Consider the following 18,763-nt stretch of genomic DNA (forward strand, 5'->3'; position numbering starts at 1 on the left):
CATACATATGAGAGCACGAGAACCAGTCAGTAAGCCTTCAATGCCGTCTCGTTTTACTCAAAGGCGAAGCTTAAGCCTCTGACAAGTTTTCTTTTTCAATGTTTTTGTACGTCCCGCACCGTACCGCCGCTGACCATTTTCTTCTGGTAGTACGAATAAAGAATACGCACGCAGTTGGTAAGGTGGCGCTACATGCCCATTCGAAGCTGCAGAGCTGGTTTCCCATTCGCGGGAAATCTGAACAAATAGCTAGCAAGAAAAGTCACTACACGATCTCAGATGACGAGATGGTTTCATTGCGCACTTTGTTCACGCAGTTGCAATGCACTGCTGTGTTAATTTGAACATGGGGTCTGATCTGAAAATGAACCAGCTGCTAGTTTGCGCTTCCTCGTCTCAGTTTGTTTCATTGTTCCTATCAGGGGTTCCCTTGTCCCCGTTAGTGTGGGCCGTAGACAGGGCGCGAACAATAACGTGCACCAACTAGCCATATTGATCGCTTTGTTAGGGATGCGAAACATACTTGCTTTTAGGGCTGTTCCAAGTCGTTTAGGCTGCTACGTGGAGAAGCAACTGCACTTCCTAGGTGATAGCGCTGCGCAGCGGTTCTACTAACTACTGACAATCACTGAGCAGCAACAAAACAGTATCCCTGAGACTGTCGCAACCTCGGAATCACTGTACGTCGGAAGTTGTTTGGTTTTGTTACTACTAAGCTGTTCAAGAGTAAAACCAACACCTTTCTTGTCAACCGCTGGATTATATACTTTTCTATTGCTTTACGGCGTAACGCATTGTTTCGAGTCGACAAAGCAGACAGTAGTTCTGTGTGCGCTTCACATACCCTAAACGTTGAGTTATATGGCCTTACTTCAGTTTATATGGCATGCTGTTTCAAATTCCGACTAAAAGAACAAAAAGAAGAAAAAAAATAAGAAGAAAGGGAAAAGCAGCTTTTGCCTCCCATGAAACCGCTATCCAGCGGCATATTGCATTTTCACCCTTGACGCCTGCCTTTGTTTGCCGGCTGGAGGACGATGAAGGCAAGAAAGCCCAATATGTGCCGCCTAGCTCCCTTTACTATGGTCATTTAAGAGCACACTGTTCCACCCTGTGCTCCGGGGGGACACCATTTTAGTAAGCTTATCATTATCTTCACTAACCCACGCTCTTTAATGAGAAATGAATTTAAGTATATGAAATTTACTTGCATGATTTTTCCATTGCACTGTGTCCCCCGGGCCGGAATCGGCATTCCGTCTTTCTACACAAGCATGGCCAACAGCTTGATTTGTAATCTGCAATGTAAACAACGCGCGAGAAAACGAACACAAATGAAAAAATAGGACCAGCCGCTCTCCAGTTTTTTCCACTGTTTATCATTTGTAATAACAGATGACCTTGTGAGCCCTGCCTTTGCAAAACAGACTTCGGCGAAGCAGATGGCGGCAGCACTGAGAAATCTTAGCAACACTGAAAACTTTGTTGATTGTAACGCATTGGAGCTCCGAATCATGGTTAAGGAGATTTTTCAAGTTTTCAATGCCTCAGTGAGTCGTAAGAGGCTATCATTAAAGGTGCAACAGAAAAATAAAGAAAAAAATGGTTCCCTACAGTCATGACCTACACGCTTTCCACAACGGAAAGCTTATTTCTATCTCTGTCCCAAGGTTAAAATTGACGACATTCCTACTAATTCAGAATACAGAAAAAAATATCGCAGTTCCACCCAAAAGGCAAAGCCTTGCTACAGACATCGCAAAGTATTCGACTATTACCCAAAGCTCTAAGTTGGAAGGCTACTTTTTATATCTATACTATTGCTGAAGCTTGGCCAATTTAACGTCACAAGAAAGTCACGTCGTTTTAGATATGTCGTTTTTAGAGGTTTTTAGATATGTAGACGACTATTTAATCCTTTGGGGCGCAGATTATTCTTCAACTGACAATGATGAAATCAGCACGGTATTAGGCCTTCTTAAATTCACGGCAATGACCTATCTTTTACCCACGAGATTGCGGTTGACAACGGGCTATAGCTTTTATATTTGAATATGACGTTTTTAACACAGTTGCGATTCGCACCACATTTGTAAGGACAATCGGCGCCCTCAAGTAAACGCCTTTCACGCTGTTCCACTTCCACTTTTGCCGCCCTACTTCTATTCACTGCTGCTAATTCATGCGCTGCTATTTTCGGTTCCACTCCATATTTGGGTCCTTCTTGAAGCACGCCAGCTATGTTCTCAGGGATATGGACGTCATCCACTATACGTGTAGCCTGCTTTCTTGCTTCTTGTTAATATTGACATTCGCGAGTATAGCGCTCGTCTTTCCTTTCCGTGTGCCCCTCTGTCTTTTTTTTTTTCGAGTTTTTGCGCTAAAAGCACCATGTTAAGTTTGATGTTGGTGTTTGTTCCGTGTGCTTGTTGATCTCCATTTCATGAAAGTTTAAAAATGAGCTGCAGAAGAAGTGAATGCCTAAAACTCTGGCTTATCACACAGCAGTTCGACTTACACTAGAGGTAAACGCGGTCCTTTCGAGTGGCGGGTGCGAAAGAGAGGCGTCGTTACGGCCTCTCCCTCGTTTTGGTTGAATCACAGAGCGATCTTTCGCGACAGACTTGGTGTTTACAAATGTGTCGCACTTCCTCGTGCATACGCCATTCTTCTCTCGACAAATATTGGGTATCGGCGTGACACAACTGCGCGGACCTCTCACGGTGTGCATACACCAAATATGGTGTCTGCATTTCGGCATAGCATGTGAAAAGTTTAACGCGTGTAAATGAATATTACATGAGATTAAACGTGTGGCCTCTGCGGTGCATAATCATAAACATTGTATGAGGTCCTACGCATCGCATTCAATTGTACAGTGCTCCGCTACAAACTTCTGTAAAGCTTCACTCCAACATGTGTGGTAAAACTGGATAGTGTTTTTCTTTCTTTCTTTCTTTTTACCACAGCACTACGACCGGACAACCAGGTATTTAAAGAAGGGGTCGGTGAGTTTAAAAGAGGCTTGGTTAGTTCAAAACGCTTCTTTTATTAGAATTTCAACCGGTTGGGCACTTGGTTAGTTTGACGAAGAGTGGTCTTTGACAGTTTGTGTTTGCCTAAGTGCGCGCGCGCGTGCGTGGGTTCTTCGAGAGATAACTTAGCTCTCGAATGTTTTTTTCTTTTCCGGAGAATTTGATTACCAGCAGTAGCGCACTTCGTTCATCGCATTACCGGCATCCATCTTCTACCGCTCTGTTAGCTCCTGAAGCATTTCACTGCCGGTTAGGTTAAGGACAATGATACTTAGACGTTCCGTCATCCGAGACTTCTTACTCAAAAGTTTTTTCTACGCGTTTCCCACAAAGCATTCCATGACATGTTGTTGCCGGCGGGCTGTTATTAGACTAAAGGAGTATGACGATGACAGGTTAGTGAGCTAAGAGGGTCAATAACTCTCCAACAACTCTCTGAAAGCACTCATGCTAAATAGTCCTGATGTGTTGAAATGAAGTCGCTTTACGGTCGAATAGAAAATTTAAGTTGCGTTTGACCGTGGTTCCCTCGGCACACCAGCTCTATGAAATAGGCGGAAAAGTTCTTATTAGGTTGATATATTCATATATCACCGAATATATCGGAATATCAGCGATCCCCGTCCTCACCACGGGACTCAGAAGTGGTCGGCACACCGAGCTTGTCACCATGCCTCCCGGTGACGCGCCCACCTCTGCAACGGCTTCGCCTTGTCTAACTGCTCCAATCGCCATGGTCACCCCACATCGCGAACAAGGTGTGTTCTCTCGCCTGGAGGGCCAGGATGTTGAGGACTGGATCAAACTCTATGAACACGCCAGTGCTAATAACAGGTGGGACCCAACGATTATGCTCGCCAATGTCATCTTTTATCTCGGCGGCACCCCACGCGTGTGGCACCAAAAGCATGACGACGAGATAACCAGTTGGGACAATTTCAAATAGAAGCTACGGGAACTGTTCGGTGACGCAATTGGGCGCAAGGCTGCCGCGAGAAAGGCTCTTGCGTCTCGTGTTCAGTCATCTACGGAGGCGTACGTTTCCTACATCCTCGACGTCTTAGCTCTATGCCGCAAAGCTGACGATGCTATGTCCGAAGCCGATAAAATGTCACATATTCTAAAAGGCATCGCCGACGACGCTTTCAATTTGCTTGTTTTCGGCAATGTCTCGACTATCGACGCCATCATCAAAGAATGCCGTCGCCTTGAACAAGCTAAGAGCCGCCGTATCACACAACACATCACGCGGTTACCCAGCACCTCCAGCAGAATGTTGCGTGTGGAAAGACACAGACAGAAGAGGCTATTTACAGGCTATTTACACTGGAGCCAGGCAGCCAGGCCGACACTCGCTCGCGCCAAGCGCACTGACCAACATCATCGTCGTTCTCGCGGCGGCTCGTTTCTTGAGCATCGCTCGATGATATGGTAATACTATATTCATATGTCACGACGTCTGGTATGTGCCATCCTTTCGTACAAATTACGGTCGTCAAATGCTCCGACATAACATTGCAACTCTTCTTAATCGGCGCAATGAGCACTGAGGACCTAACAATACGGTTATTTTTTTAGTGCAAGTTTGCGCCTCCTTCCTCCCTTTTTCTTTTCTTATTGTTATTCTTCGTTTTGCATTATTCAGTGTTCCTGAGCGTTTCATGATAATTCTGCCGACTTCACTTATTTGTTATCGCAAGAGGATGTTCACAATTTTTTTTATTTAATATGATGTTTACCTATGCACTGTAGTCTTTTTTTTATTGTTCTGTCCGCGTTCTGTTGCTGCCGGTTTTTATGTACGGGGGTGCGCCCCTCTCTCAAGCCAGTCATAGGCTTTTTGGGTGCACCCCTAACATCCCTGATGTTGAAATAAAGATATTTGTATATTAGGTTGCCGAAAATAGGCACTTCCCAGCTATTGCAATTACCAGTGACTGCATGAACTCTACGGTCAGAAATTAAAACAAAAAACTTAAAATAAACACTACTAGGCGCTGCAGAATCTTCAAAGCTGAAAGGAATGCAGGAAACTGAAATGGGGGGTGGAGGGGAGTATGCACTACACAGGAGACGTCAAAGCCTTCAAATTCAGTTTCAGTCCCAGGTTTGTTTGCTTTTTAGCTCAGGGAACAACTTTTGCTCCTAATAGATATTTTCGTTTTTGTTCAGGCACACGTCTACTTACGTGAAGCCTCTTGCGTGGTGCGCCTCTGGTGCCTTGGTCAACAGCGATCGTCGTTTCAGGCGTGCACTACTCACACAACTAAAACTCAGGTTAGATATCGGGTTTCTTTTAGCCTATCCTAATGTCACAATCTTCGCTCTACCCAAATCGATAGCTATACCGCTACGCGCCACCAGAAAAACTTGGCTAATGTGTGCTGTACAAACAATTAGCCTATTTCTGCTTGCAGCGTAATTCTTGAAATCTTTTTCTCGAATTTGCATATCACGTGGGATACAAATCTTCTGTCAATGATGCTCAGTTGTAGCCGGCGCAGCGCGTGCGCACACCATCTTTTGTTGCTGCGTTTACAACAGTTCCTAACATACGTTTTCTTACTGTATTGAATACCCAATGGTCAAACTTGCGCATGCGTGCTTCGTTATCACACTCATCTATTTTTATTTTCTCAGCGAAGACAGTAAAGGTTCTCGAAGTAAAATGGAAGTACATCATTTTCTCAATCCTACCGTACTCTCTATAGTAGCAGGCAGCCCGATTTTCATATTTCAATAAATTACAAGTACAACGCCCTTGTTTGTTCACTTACGAGATTTTTACTGTGTGTGAGAGAGAGAGATACTGATGGTAGTTGGTTCATAGTCATCATCATCAGCAGCAGCCTGGTTACGCTCACTGCAGGGCAAAGGCCTCTCCCATACTTCTCCAACTACCCCGGTCATGTACTAATTGCGGCCATGTTGTCCCTGAAAACTTCTTAATTTCATCCGCCCACCTAACTTTTTGGAATCCAGTCCGCAACCCTTAATGACCATCCGGTATCTTCCCTCCTCATTACATGTCCTGCCCATGCCCATGCCCATGCCCATTTTTTTTTCTTGATTGCAACTTAGATGCCATTAACTCACGTTTGTTCCCTCACCCAATCTGCTCTTTTCTTATCCCTTAACGTTACACCCATAATTCTTCTTTCCATAGCTCGTTGCGTCATCCTCAATTTAAGTAGAACCCTTTTCGTAAGCCTCCAGGTTTTTGCGCCGTACGTGAGCACTGGTAGGACACAGCTGTTATACACTTTTCTCTTGAGGCATAATGGCAACCTGCTGTTCATGATCTGAGAATGTCTGCCAAAGGCAGCCCAGCCCATTTTTATTCTTCTGATTATTTCAGTCTCATAATCCGGATCCGCGGTCACCACCTGTCCTAAAAGATGTATTCCCTTACCACTTCTAAAGCCTCGCTACCTATTGTAAGCTGCTGTTCTCTTCGTAGCATTGGAGAGATCGTATCTCCATGCCTGACGCCTTTCTTTATTGGGATTTTGTTGCTTTCTTTATGGAGGACTTCGGTGGCTGTGGAGCCGCTGTAGATATCTTTCAGTATTTTTACATACGGCTCGTCTACACCCTGATTCCGTAGTGCATCCATGATTGTTGAGGTTTCAATTGAATCAAACGCTTTCTCGTAATCAATGAAAGATATATATAAGGGTTGGCTATACCCCGCACATTTCTCTATCACCTGATTGATAGTGTGAATATGGTCTATTGTTGAGAAGCCTTTACGGAATCCTGTCTGGTCCTATGGCGGACAGAAGTCTAAGGTGTACCTGGTTCTATTTGTGATTACCTTAGTTAATACTTTGTAGGCAACGGACAGTAAGCTGATCGGTCTATAATTTTTCAAGTCTTTGGCATCGTCTTTCTTATTGATTAGGATTATGTTAGCGTGCTTCTAAGATTCCGGTACGCTCGAAGTCATGAGGCATTGCGTATACAGGGTGGTCAGTTTTTCTAGAACAATCTGCCCGCCATCCTTCAACAACAAATCTGCTGTTACCTGATCCTCCCCAGCTGCCTTCCCCCTTTGCATAGCTTCCAAGGCTTTCTTTACTTCTTCCAGCGTTACTTGCGGGATTTCAAATTCCCCTAGACTATTCTCTTTTCCATTATCGTTGTGGGTGCCACTGGTACTGTATAAATCCCTATAGAACTCCTCAGCCACTTGAACTATCCCATCCACGTTAGTAATGATATTGCCGGCTTTGTCTGTTAACGCATGCATCTGATTCTTGCCTATTCCTAGTTTCTTCTTCACTGCTTGTAGCCTTCCTCCGTTCCTGAGAGCATGTTCAATTCTACTTATATTATACTTCCTTATGTCAGCTGTCTTACGCTTGTTGATTAACTTGGTAGTTGGTTGCCATTTATAAAGAACAGAAAAACTGAGCTATCGCTTCTACGCTACAGTGGACGTAAATTTCAACGCTGTCGAAATCAAAAGCGCAGAGCATCGTATTTTTATTGCAGTTGGTGGAATTTAAGACAACACGTTTCCTAAACGCCTGCACATAATGTTTGTCGAACGTAGTGTAAGAGTGTTCATAGAACTGCCGCCGCTCCCAGAATTCCACACTACAAGTGGATTTGGTTGCAAAGATTGCTGTTGCGAGTGAAGACAGCATGTCCCTTTGTAGTTTTGACTTCTTATTCGAGTACGACGTGCTCGCAATATTGAAATACACATTCCTGCGGAAAAAAGTACGCGTCCGAATCGAGTAAATACTGGGTACTTGTTGCATACAGGGAGGGCAAGATATCGCAACGTGACCGACAGCAATGAACAAAGATGACACTAATCTTACTGAACTGAAGCGCATACTAAGTGTTCACTTCGTTATCATGCGATAGTTTGGAAAACAAACTATCCGTGTCGAAGTAGTGCATGTAATCAATCACTATTTACTTTTTTTTTGTCATTAGACTATGCAGTGAGAAATACCCCGAGATGAACTGTTCAAGTTTTGCTGCTCCAGCTTCAACAGAGGGCACTCACCACTTGTTTTGGCATTGCTACCAAGGAGTGGGCTGCTCGAGAAAGTATACTAATAGCTGCTAAGTTACGAACTGATGAGAAAGACAAGTATAAGTATTGGCTCACGGACGATGAGCTCCTTAAGTCGCTACTGCAAGTTCTTCGTCAGGAGAGTCTTGTGCGTGCTGCGTAGTATACGAACTACACGGTACAGAAATTACGCTAAAAAATAAACACGTGACATTTATTCGCGCATTACAAAGCTGACGAGCTTAAATTATGCTACAGCTAGTGGGGGTCCGACGGTCTAATCTTGCAATCATGCTCGCTGCCTATCTGTAGTGCGCCCGCCCGGGTCAATGGTCGAGAACGCGGAACGGCGTTTCTCTATCTTGCTGTCCAGGTCTCTCCACGCCATCTCTGAAGCCTATGTGCCGAACGCAGGGCTGCCATTGCCGAGCAACTAGCGAATTTCTGCAACGACCTGCACACTGGTAAGTCTTACCTGCTAATGAGCACAGGTTTGAGTTTCATGGATTTTAACTACTCGTATATTCTATGTCAGAGAGAGCTGTCTTCATTGCGGCGACTCCCACTCGTATATACAAACACACGGCCGAGATACGCCTCTCTCAACGCTTCGAGAGGCTAAATAACATTAGTCATAGGTAACGTTAACCATGCTGGTCAACGACAAAATAAAAAAGAAGCTTTGATATATGGTGCAAGTTAGAATTATAAAACCTACGGTTTTTGGTTGTCAGAGGTCTGAAGACCGAACACGAAAGGCCTTAAGATGGTAACTCGCACCGTGTATTTTTGAATGCGTTTCGTTTTTTTTTTTCATTTTTGTACAGCGTGGCTAACGTTAGCTGGGACATCTGCATAGCTCCAAGTGCGTCATGTGTCACGTGGTAACGACGCAATCTGTGCACACGACCCAAGCGTGATCCAGTGATGGTATCTTTTATTTGCACAATGATAACAAAGTAAGGCAGCAGAACCACTGGAAAGATAGAAGCGATATTTGTATTACACGTTTTCGTTACATTACGTTGCATAAATCTAACGTTACGTGCAGTTTTCCCAAGCGACGCGCTATGCTCAACCAAATGAAAGACGTTTCTCGTAAAAGAACTAACTCAGCTAAGAGGGAGAAATGACAAATTTAGTTGAACAAAAGCAGGAAGGTTGACTTCAGCGAGCTTTACTGTAATTTAATAACACACCGATTGGTAAGTAGAGAATATTATAGCCAGCTATCCCAACACACAGTTCAGAAGTTGTCACTGCCCATTTTCCCATAAATACTCACACACATGCTACAAAGAAATAAGTATACCAAGTCGAGAAAAAACAAACGTAAACAAGAAAAGGAACCAAACAAGTAGAAGCGGCCCCTAGGCACCTGCGTTGAGTGAAACTTCACGTACACTACTTGGTAAGAACAGTACTGTACGTTTAACGCATGAATGTCATTGTTTTCCATTCGCACTCATATCAAACACTCAGATTGCATACAGTTCGTAAAAATCTACAAATCAAGTCGAATTAATGAGGTTGCTGTCTCCTGAAAACTACCGTAGGCTTGACTTATCTCTATTCAGCGAGGGATGGCCATGGGCCTGAACCTCCGTAATGCAAAATTCACGTTTGTCCGAGCAGCTTAACTAGAAAATGGACTCACTGTTGATCGTACTGCAAAGAGTACAGGAGCAAGTGTTCCACAGAAACGCCTGGAGTGTCACACGAGGTGCAATTGTAGGTTACCTTCTTTTTCACACGGTGTAAAGAACGAGCTATGCTGACCATGTCCACGCTGTAAAATGTGCCCGTTCTTTTCACGTATTTTCTTTTTTTCCTGCTATAATTAAGGCACTATGCCTGTATTGAGAGAAAACGGCGAGATTCCGTTTATCAAGACTCGTGCGCATAGGGGAAAGAAAGGTAGAGTTAAATGGTGAAAGCGCAATGCCTGAAACACAAATGGGGGGGAGGGGGGGGAGGAGCTTGCACAGCGCGCATGCGCAGTTTTTCTGCCCCCTTCCCCGACAAACGTGGGCTCCCCTGTGGGATACACTGCAATTAGGAAGCGTACCGCAGAGTACCGACCAGGCATGTGGTGGCGGCAAGAAATACGGCTTCACCGCTTCACTAAGACCTAGGATTCTGTCTTCTTTGTCTGCCGAGCAGCTACGGTTGGTTGAATACGCTTTGAGTTTGATTATGGTTTGGAGAGTTGCGCTTACTTGAAACCTTGGCGCGGGTTAATTAAAAGCAGTACTTTGCTCTTGTGCTACAAATACGTACTCGCTATACTGGGCATTCGTGTTGTGTGCCTCGAGGACATCGTTAGTGATGAAGGACACGTTATCTGACTGCCATGCAGTGTTATTGACCGTTCTCATACAGCAACGCAATTGGGTTGCACTACATCTTCTTTCTTCTTTCGTTCTGTTTACTTTTGTTAAACTGCACCTGCATGTGTGCTAACTGCGGTTTATTATATTTGTGTACGTACCTCTATGCGTATCTCGGGCATGAATCCCTGATTTCATGTATTTGTCGTCCATGTCAGGCGGGCGAATATCATAAGAACTTGGTTTCCGGCAGACACACTTGAGGATATGCTTGTCAATTCGGTGACGACTACAGTTCCGGAAAATAATTTATTGCACTGCTCATTCCTGCTCTGGAAATATTGTAGCTTATGTTGCACTGACATGTCATATTCCTTGCACTCACAGAATGGAAGTTTACGAATGCACTTGTTTAGGGTTGAACACGTATAAGCGATCCTGCGTAGTGATGATAAAGCGCATATTATATTGAAAATTTTTGCACCTAAGGGGCACTTGTAAATTTGCTCTTCTTGTCACAAATTCTAACCTCACTGTATCACTGGTAAGTAAACTAGCACCCTCACGGTAACTTAACAAAGAGTCCAACGCAACAATATTTATCAAAAAAGAGGTCAGTGCTTTATTCACAGCATCTGCTGTCTGTCTTCTACAGATGAAGCGTGATGCCCGCCATGCGCTCTGTTTTCTGTCGTCGGCGTCGCTATGCAAGCGCTGATAGCATCGCGTATTGCAACCTATTTCCGAAATTTAAAAACTTCGGCTTCAAGTTCCTTTTTTGTTGGGCTTAACTCCTTGCAGAGCACTTCATCGGATCAAGTCAGGTCGTGGCACAAGGATCAACGGCCAGACCATCGGGTCACAAGACGGTGCTAAACCTGTAGCATCATACCACGGAAGCCTAGTGGGACAGTTTGGTACGATATGCTTATTTCCTGCCTCAAGCACCTTTCTTCTAGTGTCAAAATAAAGTGAACCGTAGCGTGGTGAGAGCGCACAGCGCAAAATTTGCATGCTCCCTATTATATCCTGTGTGATTATTTTCGGCCGCACAACCCAAGCATCCCGTCGTTCTCCAGCATGGACTTCAGCAATATTGAAACTCTAGCTTCAACTGCCTCTTTTTTCCCCTTCAAACAGTCAGCAAACTCTCTTCTGCAATAAACCAGTTTCTTTCTACCTTATTACCTATTTACTACACTAGTTTGTCAGCAGCATTTTTGCTGATAGCAACATAGCAAGGTTGTCTACAACTTCACTTCATGTGGACATTGTAGGATGTGTAGCTGGACACATTAAACATCGTTCTGAGTGCATACTCGAAATAGTTTGCCAATCAGACGCATTGGCATCCGTGGGCGCCGTGTAGTCTAACACTAACCAATTACTCTTGTGCATTATTCTTTCGATTTGCCTCGTTTATCTGCTCTTAGACTGCTTCCCCTCTTCTCTATCGAGCTACAGTGAATCATATATATATATATATATATATATGATGATATATGATATATATATATATATATATATATATATATATATATATATATATATATATATATATATATATATATATATATATATATATATATATATATGACTCACTGTAGCTCGATAAAGAAGAATTAGGCACAAGTTGCATGCAATAAGGGCTAATATACTTTCTTCTTGGCATCAGCTGTTGCGTTGGTTTTGTTGCAAAACCCCTTTTTCAAGGCGCTTTCCATTTTAGTTGCCTTAGATCAAATGTATAACTAGCAAACTGCAATGTAAATGGTACTTGAAAACGGGAACAGTAATAACACACACTTTTCCGGTACACAGGATACTCTGATAAGGAATAATAAGTGCCGCAGGTTTTCTTTTATAAAAACACACAATTCAAATATTTACATAAAGCACGGCTAAAATTCTGCTAAATATGACGGCCTCAAATTGTGATGCCTGGCTATGAAAAACAGAAGGCAGTATTTTTTTTACAGGGCAGTTTCTGCGAAAATGATGCCCTCTTATTGCGGTGCAACGAAATGAGATAGCAGACTCATATTTTAATGCGAAAGCGTCAAATGGTCTACTGAGCCAGAACGCCGGCGTCTGTCGTCTGGAGCAGCGAAACGGCACCTAAATTCCCATTGGCTGCGACGCCACGTCAGGAGCGCGCCTCGACGGAGAAGAGCGGGCGGAAGGGTAGACCTGCCGCAACCACAGTAGAGCGCCAGCTAGATGTTGCGCCAGGGGAGAGGGCCCCGCCGTGCCGTCACATCACCCTCGCTCTCTCTTTCGGAAACTGGCGCGCAGTCCGTATCTTTCTCTCTCTCTCTCTCGCTCTCACGTCCATTGGGCTTAGCTGCGGCGCGCGCCAACCGGCCTTGGTGGCCGCTACTGCTTCCTCGGTCTCTCGTCGCGCAGGACGTCGGTGGCATGCGGCGTTGGCACCGCAGGCTGCTGCTGCTTGCTGTCTCGGGCAGCACAGCACGTACCACCTAGGGTACATTACTCGCAGCGCAAAACTCGAACGACTGCTCAGCGGCGTTCAATTGGACATTAATGATTTCGCATTCATAATTCATAGCAAGTGCTTAGGTGTCCTCAGTTTCTTTTACGGTAAATTTCTGTAAATGTGACTGCGCGTTTTCGCGGCGCTGTTCAATCATATTACGGGGGTCTGAATTTTTTTACGGCAAATTATTGTATTTAGGACGGCGCGTTATCGCAAGGCTGTGGAATGAAACAAGGGATGTCTGTACATTGTACGGGAAGTAATTGGCAGTCGGTGGTGCCGAAAAAAGTATAGTAAAAACAACTGCATACTTTCTGCATTGCAGTCGTATATGGTGCACAAGGGCAATGAATGTACGGTCGATCTTTATGTTCACAGAAAACCATACAGTAGGGTCTGCTCAATAAGGCAATGACGTCTTCGTTTTCTCCTTAAACAACATATCTTCAGAGAGTGTCGTATGCGAATTTAGTAGATCGTTCTTGGGCGTCAGATTGGACGAATGCTAGGGGGGTCAGGGTACAGTTCAGGGCAGCCCTCCCTCCCCCCCCCCCCCCCCTTAGCTCAACGATAACGAGAGAGAGAGAGAGAGAGAGAGCAAGGACAGGAAAAATGGGGGAATAGAAAGAGGAAATGAGGGAGAGAGTGAGCACCGAGTGCGTGTCGGAGGGACACTATAAACGGTCTATATATGTGAAATGTTAAAAACTGTCTATATATAATCCGATACCCTCCACGTGGTGAAATTGGTATAGTAGCTAAAGATGCAATTAGGGATGATGACGACGTAGAGAAGAATGCAAGCCGGTGAATACAGGTTAGTTCCGATTTGTGATAGCCACCTAAGGAGTTTCTTACTACTTGAAACTTGCTGGGATAAAATATCCAATAATGCACTGCTATTCAAAAGGAGCGCCATCCAAACTCACACATCTAATGAACTAAAGGGTCGTATATTTGAAGTCGCGTCCGAGTTTATTCTTGTCACTGTTCTCCTCGACCACTATGCTCTGAGACGCAGCCTGGCGCGCTGAATTATGGAAGTGTTTTATCATCGAGAACAAAAGTTAACTTGACTGTATTGAGTCTCAGCACCAGATACTATAGCAAATAAGTGGTAGCGTTGAAGAAATCAGCCAAAACTTCGTGCAGGTGCAGTTTGACGAAATAATTTCGGTGTGAAACGCCTAATATAAAAAGAAACCAAAGACAGCCACAAGCGATAGCACTATTTCAAAGGAGTTGGCACTTTGGGCAGGATAAATTTTCAAGTAGTCTTTTCAAGAAAACAATAATCAGAGTGGCCTCCAGCAGCGCGGTACCGCTATAAGTGAGCCGTATATATGCGGTCAACGTTAAACTACATTTCGGAAATGAAAAGAAGTACCCAACGCGCATCGCGTTTTTCTTATGTATACGTACATTGAAAGCAATGCAAACGTGCCCCTCTGGGTTTATAGATAACTATGCTCGGTAAAACGGTCACGCTGACGGGTGGCTCGAAAACCCATTGACTCACAAATCAAATATTCAAGCTGTGCGTGCTGACGCGCTCCGACCGCTTTACTTGGCGGGCAAATTTTTTGACGGGTTGTGTAGCAGCTGTCCGAAGCAGTACCTTGGCTTCCACTGGAAATGTACGATTCCGAGCACGCGCAAGCTTTCCAAGTTGACGGCAAAGGGTTAGACGTGCTTTGTCATCGTGTTGCTTTTTTTTTTTTCCAGCAGTCGTATTGCCCGCGGGCTTCCCTGTGGTCTGGTCGCCAGAAATCGCATTCGCTGCGGTGAAAGCTTCGTGCGGTTGCCCGCACAACTTATGAAATCTCTGTGCGGCGACTGCTATATGTTGCGTTCGTTTATGTATGTATTGTTGAGCTGCCTGCGTCGAAGCCAGTGAGGTCTGCCATGCGTACAAATGCTTCAGTTTCAAGGCAAAGCGCGAGAAACACGGGCGCTGAAAAGGATGAGGACCATGTAGAGTGCTACTTCCGATTGAATTTTTTTTTATATTGCGCTAGAAAACACGCGTATAAGCGTTCACCATTCATATCTACGGCGCATGCGTCAGAAAACATTCCATATGTAGATAGCTGACTAACAACATTGCCCCTTCGAGGTGACGCCCGAGCCGCACACTCTGATAAAGAAACACACGCCCACATAGAAAACAATGCCATGGCAGCAATAACAGACCAAAAAAAAAAAAAAAAAAGATAGTGCAGCGCAAAATAGGGACATCGTCAGAAGGACAAATATAACAATGCAAAAAAGAAATTGCATAAAAGGAACCTAACGCCATGAAACAGCTAAAACACTTCTCTGGGCAATAAAAAGTTAAAAGAGGTGTAAAAACAGGCTCAAAAAGGTCAGCGTATGCACAAGAACTCTATGGAGAGGAAAGAAAGAGACGGGGGAAAACAAAGAAGAGAATCAGCGTCTGTGATTATTCTCTCCTTTGTTTCCTCTGTCTCTTCATTTACTCTTACTCAGCTATCTACAGGCGGAATGTTTTCTGACGCATGCGCTGTGGTTACGCATGGTGAATGCTTATGCACGGGTTTTCTTGCGCAATAAATTCGGTTGGAAGTAGCGTTCTGTATGTCGTCATTCCTTTTAGTGTAAGTGTTCTTTGCACATTACTTGCCTTGGGATGTCGCCGTGCCAACTAGCTGGGATACAGAACCTAGTTCCGTACACTAACTTAATTTCAGTTTTCCTCACTTGCACAGTTGCTGACGGTCAATTATACTCTAGACATCCGGTTCATGGCAAGGCGTCAGTGATTTGCCGCACTGCTGTGTTTCTCAGGCTGCAAAATGATTTCTAGTTCTCTAAATTGCCACGGCACATTACTTGAAGTATTCGCTTGTTTCTTATTCCCTGCTGAAAGGTTTTATTTGCAGTTCAGTAATATCATTTGCTTTCTGTTCTGCTAATAAAAAATCGTTAGAAGTCATACACCATTATTTCTTATGAATAATACGGAGCCAATTAACGGAATGAGTACAGAATATGGTTAGGGGGCATTCTTGATTGATTGATTGATTGATTGAAATAAGGGTATTCGCGTGGACTTCCGCGCAGCTGTAGATGGAATACCCGTCCTGTTTGTACAGTGTATCTTCTCTTGATCCTAAAGCAACTCTCACTAGGTTTGGGTATTGTAACAGGCAAGCGTGGTGCGTAGATTACGCGCTGACAATCGCGTGTGCAAGGTATTCATCGCACCAATGTACATCGCAAAAAGCGCTGCATATCCAAATGGTAGCCCGCGAGTCCTTACTTTCGGGAGGACCCCACTTTCTGGCAGACAAATAACGTCACACAGAAGGCGTGTCCCTCCACGCCGAGTGCCCGCAACGTAACTAACTATGAGAACTGTCTTCGTTAACTTATTCAATGCTGCCGCAGTTCCATGTGTGATACGCCGTTTCATTACATAACTTAAAGTGCAGGCTCTCTTTGCGTCTTCTTTTCCTCTGTATCTACGCCTTTTGTTTCCACTGCAAGTGACGTACTTCCTGGTTGTTCCTGCACCCTTTTCGAATGCCAGTCGTTTTTCTTTTCTACCACGCGCAAAATGACATTTATTTTCCAACGTGAGCTGCTCCGTTTGCGCCCTTACATGATTATCTAGGAGAGTGTCAGCCTATATCAGGTAGCATAACTGCGTGGCTCAAAACAGCAGCAACGCAAAAACTAAACAAATAAATAACACAGGACCGCCCTCGCAGAACGTGCTAGACTGCCACCGGAAGTTCGTCGCGCCGCGATGAAGGGAAGATGCAAAAAAAAAAAGAAAGAAAGGAAAATACTCATACCTGACGCGGCGTCTCTGCTCCTATATGAGAGAATGCGTCATGGAGTGAATGTCACTTGCGGTCATTAATATAGGCAATGGGGGAGAGTGTCTAAGCTGGATCGCTTCCCAGCTCGCCTCCCAGCAGCATGAATTTGCGATATTTCGGGTTCTCCTAACTGCGCTTATATTTAACCACTTTGAAGAAAAAAAAAAGAACACTTGCGGTAACACGCTCCAAAGATGACTCTTGACAACTACCAGTGTGTAGGAAATTTCTGATAGACACAGGTGATGTGTCCTTTTAAACTACCGGTACTTGAATGCCAAGAAGCCATAGTAAGCTTAGAATAATTACGTGCTCGAAAAGGCTCACAGAAGGTTGGCACAGTCAGCAACAATAAGCGATAGAAATATCTAATTGCAGGTATCCAAGCCGTCATTTTTGGGTTGCATACCTACCTCACGACTGTGGCAAAGATTGCAAACATTGAGACTACATAGCAAGAAAGAAGCGAATGATCCTTCCTTAAATAATTTAGTTTTTGATTTATCGCAACACCATTTGGGGGTCATTATCTATTTTCAGCGTCTTCGAGTAGCAGGCGGAAAATTATTTCCAAAATCTTGTTTCTAAGCGTTTCTTTAGTGTGCCTAATTTAAGTGATTGACGCTATGTCATCTTCTTGAGGGACGCTTTCACAATAGTAAATATTCATAGAAAATAGTACGGCGCAGTCTGGTTCACAGGTTTTCGCTTCAGGAGTTAACAATTTCGAACAAAGGAACACGCCTGTCATTTATATCTTACGCATGACGCAGAACGCGCGGAAAACTATTATAGAAGTATTAATAACACGACAAAAATCACATCCGATTATATATATATATATATATATATATATATATATATATATATATATATATATATATATATATATATATATATATATATATATATATATATATAGCATATGCAGATGTAAACGCTAGGTACATAATTAATAATGACAAGCAGATATGCAATACATATATGATAGACGAAAGAAAGGAGGAAACCTGAGCCCTATCGAACTTTAACAGGGGACCAGCTGACTCTGTCGTAATAACTTCGAAGGCCTTTGCGCAACAGGAGGACATAAACTACGATTGCCGGAACAATGAATCCAGGCTGATACAAAGTATGGGCTAAAAAGAACAGGCTAGAAAATTCTCGGCGCTTTCCGTTCTTGCGGTAATGTAACACATAGGAAATGTAGCGAAGGAAACAGAGTGAGCCGAACCCAGGCAAGCAGAGAAGTACAGTTTTTACGCGAAATTTGTTCCTTTGTGTTCGAGGAAGAATACATGTAGTGGTCTTAGGATTTTCGAACAAGAAGGGAGCTATAATGAGAAATGGAATTCAATGCAGCAGCATTTATGGCAGTTGTAAGCACAACACTTTTGAGACAAGGCATGAAACGAAGACAAACGAGGTAACGCAAGTGTCTGAAAAAAATGAAAAAGAAAGATAAACAGATAAAGAAGCATCTGGAAACACTCCCGCGTTCGAGATCATTTCAGGGACCATCTCTGGATTTTTTTTTTGTTAAGTACGTCCGCACTGTTCAACAGAATTTGCTTTTGCATATTCGTGAGAACTTTCTGAGTCAGGAATAGGCTTCATCATATTGCAGTGAGAGGAGAGCAAATCTCCATGCGTGCAAAAGTGAAAGCTCATTACCAATAGAAAAGGATGCTTCTTGAAGTTCTCTAGGTCAGTGCATTTTCAAAAAGAAAGGAAAATTCTTATAAAGAGCGACACGCACGCACACACACACACAGAAATATCACCGAGCAGTCAGTTTTCTTTTTTTCTCAGTTTCTTTTCACTGCTACCTGACTTTAATTTTATTTCCAACAGCATTCCTCTTCTATGGGTGCCACGCACTTGGGCTTCAACTTAAGACGAACTCTACTTTCGTTCGCAACGCTTCTCGGCTTTCACTACGCGCCACCTCATTACGCCGCGCACTCCGCATAATTTGAAAATGTGCTTCTTGAAATCAAGAGAAGAAAAAGTCGGCCCTC

The sequence above is a fragment of the Dermacentor andersoni genome, chromosome 5, assembly GCF_023375885.2.
Source record: "Dermacentor andersoni chromosome 5, qqDerAnde1_hic_scaffold, whole genome shotgun sequence".
NCBI lineage: Eukaryota > Metazoa > Arthropoda > Arachnida > Ixodida > Ixodidae > Dermacentor > Dermacentor andersoni.